At 38.4% G+C, this 13,011-nt stretch overlaps 1 pseudogene; it reads left to right on the forward strand.

Annotated features, from left to right (window-relative positions):
• Positions 1 to 2,512: 2,512 nt before the first annotated feature.
• LOC114623282 lies at positions 2,513 to 4,058 on the forward strand (annotated as a pseudogene).
• The last annotated feature ends 8,953 nt before the right edge of the window (positions 4,059 to 13,011 follow it).

Genomic DNA, 13,011 nt, shown 5'->3' on the forward strand with positions numbered 1-13,011 from the left:
TTTGTCATAATTGAAGACCAGTCTTAGTCCATAGTCATATGATAGGATGCATGGGATTATTTCAGGTTTCTTGTATCTATTGAGGCCTGTTTAGTGACCAATTATATGGTAAAGTTTGGAGAAGGTACCATGAGGTGCTGAGAAGAAGGCATATTCTTTTCCTTTAGGATGAAATATTCTATAGATGTTTGCTAAATCCATTTGGTTCATAACTTCTCTTAGTTTCACTGTTTCTCTGTTTAACTTCTGTTTCCATGATCTGTCCATTGATGGAAGTGGGATGTTTAAGTCTTCCACTATTATTTTGTGAGGTACAATAAGTGCTTTGAGATTTAGTAGATTTTCTTTTTTTGAATGTGTGTGCCCTTGCATTTGGAGCAGAGATGTTCCGATCTGAGATTTCATCCTGGTTGAATTTTTTCTTTTATGTGTATGAAATGACATTCCATACCTTTACTGATAACTTTTGGTTGAAAGTAAATTTTATTCAATATTAGAATGGCTACTCCAGCTTGTTTCTTGCAACTATTTTCATGGAAAAAATTTTTCCAACCTTTTATTCTGAGGTAGTGTCTGTCTTTGTCATTGAGGTGCATTTCCTGTATGCAGCAAATTTTGGGTCCTGTTTAGGTATCCAGTCCAATAGTCTTATGTCTCTTTATTCAGCAATTGAGTCCACTGATGTTAAGAGACATTAAAGAGAAGTTATGGTTGCTTCCTGTTATTATTGTTATTAGAGGTAGAGTCATGTATGTGTGGCTATCTTCTTTATTAATTTTTTTATTTTTCTAGGGTATAATTTCCCTTCTTGTGTTAGTAGTTTCCCTATATTATCCTTTGTAGTGCTAGATTTGTGGAAAGATACTGTATAAATTTGGTTTTGTCATGGAATGTCTTGGTTTCTCCATCTATGGTAATTGAGAGCTTTGCTGGATATATTAGCCTGTGCTGGTATTTATGTTCTCTTGGGGTCTGAATGGCATCTGTCCAGGCTCTTCTGGCTTTTATTGTGTCTGGTGAGAAGTCTGGTGTAATTCTGATAGGTCTGCTTTTGTAAGTTACTTGACCTTTTTCCCTTATTGCTTTTAATATTATTTCTTTGGTTTTTTTTTTTACTTGGTGTTTTGCTTATTATGCAGCGGGAGGTATTTCTTTTCTGATCTAGTCTATTTGGAGTTCGTAGCCTTCTCATATTTTCATAGGTATCTCTTTCTTTAGGTTAGGGAAATCTTCTTCTATATTTTTTTGAAGATATTTACTGTCCCTTCAAGTTGGGAATCTTCACTCTCTTCTATACCTATTATCCTTAAGTTTGGTCTTCTCATTGTGTCTTAGATTTCCTGGATATTTTACTTTAGGAGGTTTGTGCATTTTGCCTTTTCTTTGAAAGTTGTGTCACTGTTTTCTATGGTATCTTCTATACCTGGGATTCTCTGTTCTATCTCTTGTATTTTGTTGGTGATGCTTGCATCCATGACTGCTGATCTCTTTTCTAAGTTTTTTATCTCTGGGGTAGTCTCTCTTTGTGATTTCTTTATTGTTTCTACTTCAATTTTTAGATCCTGAATGGTTTTGTTTAATTCCTTCACCTTTTCGGTTGTGTTTTCTTGTAATTCTTTAAGGGATTTTTTTATGTTCTGTTTAAGTGCTTCTAGCTGTTTAACTGTGTTCTCCTGTATTTCTTTGAGCCGGTTATTTAGGTCTTTCTTAAAGTCCTCTACCATCAATATGAGAAATGATTTTAAATTTGAATCTTGCTTTTCTGGTGTCATGGAGTGTTCAGGACTTGTTATGGTGAGAAAACTAAGTTCTGATGATATCAAATAACTTGGTTTCTGTTGCTTATGTTTTTGTGCTTCCCTTTCGACATCTGGCTATCTCTAGTGCTCCCTTCACTCACTGTTTCTGACTAGAGCCTGTCTTTCCTTTTATCTTTGTTGTGTCCGAACTCCTCAGAGTTCAGCTATTTTTGTGATCCTGTGATCCTGAGATCCTGAGTGTAAGAGCTCCTGAGAGTCAGGCTGCTTCTGGAATCCTGAAATCCTCTTGTGACCAAACTCCTGAGATCCTGTGATCCTGTGATCTTATGTTCCTGGGTGTGTTAGAGCTTCTAAGAGTCAAGCTTCCTCTGAGTTTAGGGGATTAGGTGAAGAGCTGGCTCCCTAGGACTGTTCAGGGTACCAGCACAGATCCAAAGGATCTATGTCTGCCTTTTCATTCCTGATTTAATTATGTTTAGTGCAAGGTGTGGTACTATCGGGATGTGTGGCCTTGGAGGAGTGCATCACTGTAGAGGAGGGGCATATATACATATATATATATCTTCAAGCTCTGACCAATGTAAGCACAGTAGTCTCTCCTTGCTACCTTCGAATTTGGAAGCAGAGGTAAACAGATATCTGATCTAGGCCAGCCTCGTCTATATGAAAGAGTTCCAGGGAAGCCAGGGCTACACAGAAAACACCTATCTAAGAACAAATCTTCTTACATGTATCAATAATCTTCAGAGAAGATGGTAAGCACCATGTTTTTGCTAGTGCCTACTCAGCTAGCTCAGAACCACCTTGAAGCTGAAGATGGGGCAAGATCTCAGAGATCACAGCAGACCTCACTGGTCTCTGGAACGGAGTCTCCCCAATACAGATACAGGAAAGGCTGGATTCCATGCTTGTTAGAGTATTTTGAAGATAGAGAGCTTTTCCAGAAACCCATGTGGCCCAGTATCCTCTAGATATTGGACGAAAGAAAAAATATCGAATGCATTGGCCATTCAGTTGGATCAAAAATTAAATATGATGCAATTGCTGGACAGGACTGTCCAAAGATAAAGGTCATTTACAGCAAATACACTGACCTGGTTTCAAAGAAAGTTATGAGTGGCCCAGACCATTAAAGAGATGACAGAAAAAGCAAGAGTAGCCTTGGAGAAAATAGTATCAAGGAAGGTTGCTATGGCCATGTCAGTTCACTACGCTGACAAGCAGATTCCTGCCCAGTATATCTGCTACACACCATCTCAGGAAGGAGGAACATTCAATTCTGGAGCTAAACAGAGGATTATTTGAATGGTAGAAATGCAGAAAGACTGAATGGAGCCTCCAAGATTCAAAATTAGTAAGAAAATTCCCCAGGGACTACCTTCTCCTCTGGCAACTGTACTGTACTCTCCTAATCAAGAAGACTGTTAAAGAACAGCAGGGGTAGAAGATCAAGCCATGTTTTTCCAACTGGAAGAACTTGGAGGGTTATAAGATTCCATTGGATAAACAGGTGGCTGCTGATGAAGGAGAACCACAGCTTATACATATAAATGAAAATTTTGCCAAAGTGGCTGATCAGAAGGCACATGATTCTATGGAAATGCAAGCACAATTGGAGAGAAAGATGGCTCAAAAAGAAAGGGAGAAACATGAAGAGAAATGTAGAAAAGTGCCCAAGAAAGCCAGAGAAAGGAGAGCTGGGATGAAACCCCATGTGGAAAAAGATGATGGAGAGGCCTGTGAAAGGGATGAAATCTGTCATGACAGGGGAAAAGAGAGAGAGCACGACCAGAACCTTTCCAGGGCAAAACCCGATAAGAAATGAAAGTGACAGAGAAATGAATATCATGATATCAGTGAAGTTATTGCTCTTAGTGTGTCCAATTATTGAACTTCCAATGAAGTACAGTATGACCAAAGGCTCTTCAACCTGTCCAAGGGTGTGGACAGTGGGTTTCCAGGTGGAGAAGATGAAATTTACAATGTTTATGATCAGGGATGGAGAGGTGGTAATGATGTGGCTCAGAGTATTTACAGGCCCAGTAAAATTCTGGATGACATGTGCAGTGATAACATTACAACCGGAATAAAGACCAACAGATTTGTTCCTGATAGGGAATTTCTGGGTCAGACCAGAGACAGAGAGGACGAGAAGGACCAGTACACTTTGAAGAAGATCCTTTCTGTTTGGACAAGTTTTTGAAAGAAGTAAAAGAGCATGGTGGTTCTAAAAGACCCTCTGAAAACAGTCACCTCAAGGAACATGAGCATGAAGATAAGAAGCAGAGGAAGGAGTAAATAGGCCTCTTGAAAGTAAATCTGACGTATACAGCAGAGGATTGCCTGGTCTAGCCTCTGTGAGAGAAAATGGACCTAACCCTAGAGAGACTTGAGATCCCAGAGAGTGGGGAGGCCTGGTGGGGTGTGGTGAGGTGGTGGGGAGTGGGGACATCCTCTTGGAGACAAGGGGGAGGAGGAATGGGATGAGGAACTGTCAAAAGAGAGACCAGGAGGGAGATAAAGACTGGACTGTAAAATACAAGGTTAAAGATAATAAAAAGAAAACAACAACAACAAAAAACATGACTTCGCTTTCTTACATGCTAAGTAAATGCTCAGGTTTTCCTGAATAATGTGTTTGCCTCTGATCATCTAGACTTCCTGAAAGCCCATTTTTTTCATAAGCATGCATCCATTATACTAACATTTTGTTTCCTCTATCATGTTAGTCATAAGGAAGTCAATGATGAAAAATAGACAACTGCAAAAATAATTCACAGAAGCTCTGAATAATTAAATAAATTTTAATTGAAATTTACATTTGGAGAATTTGGTTTTATTTCCCAAATGGCAAATAAAAACTACTTCAATACACAATTTGAGGATGTTTGGATTCAATAGCAATGAGAAATGACTTCACATCATGATAACAGTTCTAGAATGCTAACATCTGATACTATTTTGAGAAACAGTTGGCCCACTATCATACGAAAGTTTCACAGAGTACATAAAACAAACTTCCTGCTGAGCCCCTTGCTTCTAGTCTTTCCCATGTATGCAGTTTGGTCATATTTTTGCAGCAGAACCTTTTGGCCAAAGGGGTATGGCTGTCTTCTAGGATTCTCAGCAACACTGCTCTCTCAGGATGTCACAGTTGATCCCACTGATCAGCGACTTTGGCTTAAATTCAGAAGTCCTCCAGAATTGATCTTCCCTAGAAACAGCATAGCAATTTGTGTGTGTGTGTGTGTGTGTGTGTGTGTGTGTGTGTGTGTGTGACAAATAGAGGCACAAAGACAGAGACAGATGTAGACAGAATAATAAAAAAAGAATAGCAGACAGTGAAGTTGGGAGGGAGTAGAAGAAGGGAGGACATTGGACAGGTTGGAAAGGTTGAGGAGTATGATGAAATTATATTATATTCTAAATTTTAAAAAATGATTAAAATTTTAAAATTAGCACCTTAGAGGATGGGGATGTAGTTCAGTGCTAGAGTGGTGACTTAGTATGCACAATTGTTGGTGTAAATAATTAAAATCGGCCTCTGTCTCAAGCTGACTATCTAAGCTGAGGCGGCTCTGCCTAGCTCAGCCACCATGTTTCTTGGCCTGAGGCCGTGTGTGTGCTGCAGCTAGAACCAGCCTGCCAGAAACACCAGCCCTGCCACCCACTAGATGCCAGCATGAGAGATGGCCCTGCCAATCTTCCATGCTGTCTCTGCAAGGCAGGGCATTGCCCAGACCATTCCGCCATCCATGTGGGCCCAGTAAGAGAATGAGACTCTAATTCTTATAGAGTAATCAAAGGCTTTATAAGTTTGATAATGATTAACAAGATGCCCATACAAAGAGAGTTGTATCCCAATTAGCTAACCTAATTATAAGTTTATAAGTTGTTCCCCACGAGTGTTCTCGATACCTGTGTGATTCTCCATCCTCCTACACCTCCGCCTCTCTAACTCCTCCGATTCCTTTTTTCTTTTCCTCTTCCAATTCCTTCTCTTCCTCTCCTTACTCCTCCCACCTTAGCTCTTCCTACATAGCACCCTTCCTGTTAAAATAAAAAAAAAAACTTTCTCTCAAAATACAATAGAGCATAACCACACCAATTTGTATCAGTAAGGTACAGGATAGACCTAATACGCAGTCCATCATGTTGTTGACTAAACAGAACCTCTGTCATCTCTCCTAACTAAAAGACTTAGTTCTAAGCCTGGCTTTAGAATGAATGTCAGTTGAAAACCATCCTCTCAAATCTATTCTCTCAAAGTAAATAGCCTGGGTTGGCTATGATACTCTAAGTCTTCAACCCCATCAGAAATCCAGAATGACTGAATGAACTGAACTCCTGGGAGTCACAAAGCATAGCTTCTAAAACTTAGCCAATTGTTAGAGACTGCTGAACATGTAGACAGTCCCTAAACCTCAAAACGTTGGAGCATCTGATCTTCAGCCTTCTGGCCCAGGATCATCTGACAGACCAAGTAACGCAGAATTTTTAAGAGCTGATTACTCTGTCTTGGCAGATAATAATCAGTCAACTATTCTTCAAGTGTGTCCTTTTCAGGACAGTAAATTATCTCTAGATGAAAAGAGGCAATTCTTGCCTAGTGGCTGTCTCACCACAACTGGAGTAACTCCAAAGATGCTCAATTTCTTCTTAGAATCCAACACAGGGAAGCTGTCAGGAGCAGACAGGTCTCTAATAAAATGAACATTTATACAGGAATGCTTATAACATCAATTCTGTGGACTTCTGATGTTTTTGAAAACCAAGTATCAATGTAAAGCAATCTGGACTGTTGTCCATTAACTCCTTTCTGCTATTTCTAATTAAAATCTAGAAAACACCCTAAAAGTAGACTCAGAGCCATGCAATTGCTATAGGCCCTTAACTCACAGGCTAACCATCTCAAATCAGGTTTTAAAAAGTTAAAAAAGGACTGGGTCTAAACCTTGTATTCCTAAATGTGTTATATAGGCACAATGCCTGTGACAGTAACAATATTAATCTCACTTTTATATCAATAAGAAACTCATACCAATGAAAAACTTAAATTTGAAATCAAAGTAAATTTTGTACCATTTAAGAAATATAACTTTAGCTTAATAACAATTATACAGATTTCTATCAAATAGATTATGGCTAAGTAATCAATTCTAACTATCCCTCCCTGTTCCAATAAAACCATTACTTTTCCCTAGAAGGACAGTCTAATAGTAACCACCTCAGTCCCCAAGCCAAGGAAATAGGGGTGCTGACTCTTCATTAACTTCTTCAAGCTGATTATGGGCATTGAGATACTAGAAGAAGAGTTGGGGGAGGGTAAATTGATAAGCCTCTGTTGTGATTAGATTCACTGTATCCAGTTGAAATTCCAGGATCTCAGAGGTTCGAGCAGGTCTGCTCAGCTTGCTTGATGAGTAGATACACCAAGGCTGTGTATTCTGCAATATATAATTCTCAAAACAAATTTTAGTATCAAGGTAATTTTTTGTTTGAATTCTGGAATCTAGTCTTCTGGTAGCCTGCCTCTGTCATGTCTAATTCATACAGTTCTGAGAGGTAGAAATATCTTAATCTTCTCTTCTAAAAACACACAGACAAAAGCTTTGTCCCAAAACAGCATTTCCTTGAGCCAGTAACCAGAAAAACCTTTATCTTGACCTCTTTCCCAGAGGAAAAATATAACCACAAAACTGAAAATCACACCCATCTTGAAAATAAAATCAACTTAATAACTAAAATACTGTATGTGCCTATTCTTTAGGCCGTCGCTATTTTGCCAAGCAGGAAATGAAACCAGAATTCCCATGGGTCCCAAGTTAGACAGAACCCAAGACTCCTGTGAGGCCATATAACTATGTATCATCTGAATACACCTGATTTATACTATCTTTCTATTTGGCTTTCTGCCAAAACAGTCTCTATACTCTGTACTCTCTACTCTAGAGTCAGTGACAATTTTCCCTATCTTAACTAAAGTACTGTATGTGCCTATTATTAGGCTTTCCCTATTTTCACCAAGCAAGAAATGAACCCAGAATTCCTGGGGCATCTACGTTAGACAGAACCCGAGTCTCCTGTGAGGCAATATAACTTTATATCATCTGAATACATCTGAATTACACTATCTTTCTGTTCGGCCCCCTGCCTAGTTTTTTATTTATACAATCTATATGTTTGACTCTGTACTCCAGAGCAGCTTCCACTTGTACACTGTACTCTCTACTCTAGAGCTAGTGACAATTTTCCCTAAGTTCCAAACCATAGGCAATAATCCCCACATGATTCAAATAAATCTGTTTATAAATCTCCCCTAAAAACAAATCATCTCAATTTTAATTCACAGACACTGTATTCTCTACTCTAGAGTCAGCTACTTTCTTCTTTCCCTAACAAAAAGCAACTTGCGTTTCCCCACAGCGTGGGAGTTCAGCTGCAGTTTTTTGTTCAGGGTTCCCGCAATAGGAGTCACGTGACGCCACTCACTCACTCGCTCACTTTCTTAAAAAAAAAAAAAATACAACTTTTCCTCTCAGGTGAAATAGACTTAAATTTCTAGTGAATTCGTGCCAGACATTAGTCGCCACTTTGTTGTGGTAATTATTTAAAACTGGCCTCTGGTTCATCTGACTATCTAAGCTGCAGCAGCTCTGCCTAGCTCAGCCACCATGTTTCTCAGCCTGAGGCCACATGTGTGCTGCAGCTAGAACCGGCCTGCCAGAAACACCAGCCCTGCCACCCACTAGATGCCAGCATGAGAGATGGCCCTGCCAATCTTCCATGCTGTCTTTGCACGGCAGGGCATTGCCCAGACCATTCCACCATCCATGTGGTCCCAGTAAGAGAATAAGACTCTAATTCTTATAGATTAATCAAAGGCTTTATATGTTTGATAATGATTAATGACAAGAAGCCCATACAAAGAGAGTTGCATCCCAATTACCTAACCTAATTATGAGTTTATAAGTTGTTCCTCACGAGTATTCTCCATACCTGTGTGGTTCTCTATCCTCCTACATCTCTTCCTCTCTAGCTCCTCCTCTTCCTTTTTTCTCTCCTCTCCCAACTCCTCCTCGTCCTCTCCTTACTCCTCCCACCTTAGCTCCTCCTACACAAAATAGCTTGGAACCAACACTCTATGCTGTAAGACAAACAAACAAAATGTTCAAGACCATATCCTACTGTTACAGTTTATCAGTTAATGAGGCTGGCTATTTCTTTACAGTTGATAGGTATTTAGATTTCCTCTTTTGTGAATTGTCTACCTGTCTCCTTTGCTGATTTACATACTATTCTCTCATTTTTTTATTGATTTATGAAAATTGCTTTATAATCTAGACAATAATACACTTGTTAATTTTCAACATTAAATGTGCCTTTCCATGAGTGGTAGAGGGGGGAACCTGAGAGGGATAAAGGGGGGGATAAAGGGGGGCTGGATCAGGTACTGGAGGGTACATGGGAGAGAGGTACAGAGAGTCAGAAAATAAAAAATATGTAGCAGTGGAGATAAAGAACTGGGCGTAGCCACTGGAGCATCCTAGACACCAGGGAATTGAGAGGCTCCCAAGATCCAAGGGGGATGACTTTAGCTGAAATGCTTAGAGAAGTGGAGATAGAACCTCTAGAGACCACCTCAATAGGAAAGAACAGCCCCCAGTGAGGGATGGGGCCACCCACCCATTTCCAACTTTTTAACCAAGAAATGTTCCTATCCAAAGGAAAGACAAGAACAAAATAATTGAGCAGAGACTGAAGAAATGGCCATCTGGGGACCAGCCCACCTAGAGATACATCTTATCTGCAAACACCAAACCCAGATGCTGTTGCTGTTGCCAAGAGGTGCTTACTAACAGGAACCTGGTATGGCTGATCCATGGGAAGTTCTGCCAACATCTGACCAATACAGATACAGATGATCCAAGCCAACCATCAGACTCAGCTCAGTGGACTAGAGGAGCAGAGGGGGATTGCAACCTTATAGGAAGAACAATGTTGGCTGGCCAGACCATCAAGGGGTCCCAGGGATGATACCAACAACCAAGGAGTGTACTGGGAGGGATACACCACTCCAGAGATATATGTTGAAGAGAAAGGCCTTGTCTGACATCAATAGGAGGGGATGCTCTTGGTCCTGTGGATGTTTGATGCCCCAGTGTAGAGGGATGCAGGAGCAGTGTGGAAGGAGTAAGTGGTTGGGTCAAGAAGCAATTTCATATAGGCAAAGGGGAGGAGAAAGAGGGCAGATGGGATGGGGGGCATTGTGGAGGGGTAACCAGAAGGGGGATGTCATTTGAGATGTTAAAGAATGGAATGATTAATAAAAACAAATAAAGAAAAGAAATGAACGTAGGATGACATACACATAAAACAGTGAAGTAGGAACTTGGAAGATGTGACAGGTTTCAGATTTCTGAGGGTAAATTGAAGATGGCCATGATGTCTGAGATGGTTCTTTGCCTTTCAGTGCATTGTGACATAAGACAATAAACCTCATTATGATTAATGCTAGATCAGCTGTGTGATTTTCTATTTCAGATTTTTTTTGTGAATTTACCATTTCTCTCCATTATTTTAAAATAATTTTGCAGTTAATTTTAGCATCTGATGATTCTCTACGATGCATCTCACTTACTTCTTAATTTTAAACATTTCTTTTCCATTATAATTTGTAATTACACTATAAAAGACAATTGCTCCTTTTCACTTATTACATATGATTTATTCTTAAACAAAGGTGAGGCAATGGAATGTACCAATATGTTAAAGAGATTAATTGGTATAGTAATGTATAGTAATTACTATTGTACATTAAATTACATTGTACATTAAATTATACTGTAATAGTCTGTCAAGTGCTTCATGAAAACTTTCTGAGTTTCTATATATGTATCTATGTGCAAAAGAGGATCAGTGTGTACACGCCTTGATCACACAGATTCATTTTCTCTTGAAGTCATGGGTGAAGACACATAAAAGCCAAGGCCAAAGACATAAAAACTGAAGTGCAAATCAGCAATGCAGATTTCTACTTGGTGGCTTTTATGACAAGATGGTAGAGATGATCATTTTATATCACAGAAAAGTTAATATTGAATCAAAACAAAAGGATCACTTTTATTTGTTTAAATATCATATATGTGTACTCTGTTTAATCCTTTCATCTTTTCCCTTTTCTCCTTCTAGCTCCTTCCTCATCCCTAATCCTCTTAAATGCATGGCTTCTTTTACTTTAATTATTATTGTTACATATGTAGAGAGTCCATTTATTATTTCCCATATGCAGATATTTTAGGAGTTGGCTATTTGGTGTTGGAAAACCAATTACGGGACTCATCTCTGGGAGAGACTGTTTTATTCTGTCTCTATAGTCATTAGTTGCCTGTAGTTATTCATTTAGGAATGGAACCTTGTGAGGTTTCTCCCAACATGTTGGCATGTCAACTGCTGTTGTCATAACTCATCTTGTTTAAGCAGCACATTGTTGAACATTCATGGGCACAGCTTCCTTGTCAAATATAAAGGAACTACGTTGAATCAGATATCCTGGTTCTATGTTACTATCAATCTTTCTATCCTATCTTCTCAAATGTTTTCTGAGACTCAGATGTAAGGATTGTGTTACAAATGTATTAATTGGGGCTAAGTACCTTACAGTCAGTTAGTTCTTGCATTTTTGACCAGTTGTGGATTTCTGTAATGAGGACCAGCATTTTGAAGAAAAGTAGAATATAATAAAGAGCATCATAGATTTTCAAAAACTGCTTTTCTTTCCTACCTTTACTTACTTTTTAAAAGGGTTGACAATGTAAAATCTATACTTTTAATCTCCATTTAAAATGTATATCCCATTTACAAAATAATATTTGTAATTATTTTTATCTATATATTAAATCTTAAATGACCTATAGGACTAACATGAACTATCTATGTTTGTCATTATAGGGTTTTATTTGTATCATTAGATCACTAAAGAAAAGAAAATGTGTGAACAAGAAAGATAGCTCAATGGTTAAGAGTACTTGTTGCTTTTACAGAGGACATGAATTCAGGACCAGCACCTACATGGTAGCCTGGAACCACCCATAATTCCAATTCCAGGTGATCTAACATCCTCTTCCTTCATGGACATAGTGAAAATGTGTACATGCAAGAGAAACAATAATGAATTGAAAATGAAATTAAATAAATATTTTGAAAATAAATGAAATGAGAATTTTCCATGTGGTACAAATTGTCTTAATGGAAAGCCTAACAGAAAATGTTCTTCTAGCCAAGTAATTTTCTCCTAGTTTTACTTAAAACAAAGAAGGAAATCATGCAAGACTCTTTTCATGCTAACGCATAGTCCAAAGATTTTGTTACTGCATAATATTTCCCAAGTCAATTGTTCTTGTAAAAATTGCTTCTCCCGGTGTCAAAGCAATTAATTTATTTTGATTTGTTCCTTTCAAATAAAAATATTGATAAATATCATAGAAAACAGAATCTGATTAGTTGTTTCATCTCATTTAAAGTGTTTTGAGCTTTCTTCAAGCAGTAAATACCCAGAAATAAATATTGTGAGTTGTTTCCTCAAAGCTCCTTCTTTCATTAACATCTGTGCTGAAGAGACTGGAAAACTAAATTAGTACTAGCTCAGCATTTCTTGTAATGATAAGCTGTAACTAAGGGAGCTACCTTCAAAATGCATTACAAAATGGAAAGGGAAAAAGCTTTGGGATACTTCCTCCTTCATGCCTTAATGCTTATAAAGAATAACAGAAGGAGCCATGTTTTCCTGAGGTCAGCTTACTGCAGAATACCTTCTGACTCTCTCTCTCTCTCTCTCTCTCTCTCTCTCTCTCTCTCTCTCTCTCTCTTCCTCTATGCATAATTCTGTGTGCAAATGCCTATATTTACCTGTATCTAAAGGTATTGGAAACTGGTGCTATAAAGTAATAACTACATTTACCTCTGTAAAGAAAATCAAGAGAGCTGGACACAAAGAATGAAAAGACTTATTCTTTTCTGTATATTTTTAAGTTATCTGTAATATAATTACCTTAAATAAGAAAATTAAAGTGTACATTAGTGGAAACTATAGGTTTTCATTACAAGGGAGTTGTATTGCATTTAAATTTATGTTACCTTCCTGCATATATTATAAGCAACAGACTTATGGAAGGTATTCAAGGAGGTACCTTCTGCTCCAGAGCTATGACAGAGTTCTACACACACACACACACACACACACACACACACA

This window comes from Grammomys surdaster, unplaced genomic scaffold, assembly GCF_004785775.1.
Source record: "Grammomys surdaster isolate TR1022 unplaced genomic scaffold, NIH_TR_1.0 195, whole genome shotgun sequence".
NCBI classification, from domain to species: domain Eukaryota; kingdom Metazoa; phylum Chordata; class Mammalia; order Rodentia; family Muridae; genus Grammomys; species Grammomys surdaster.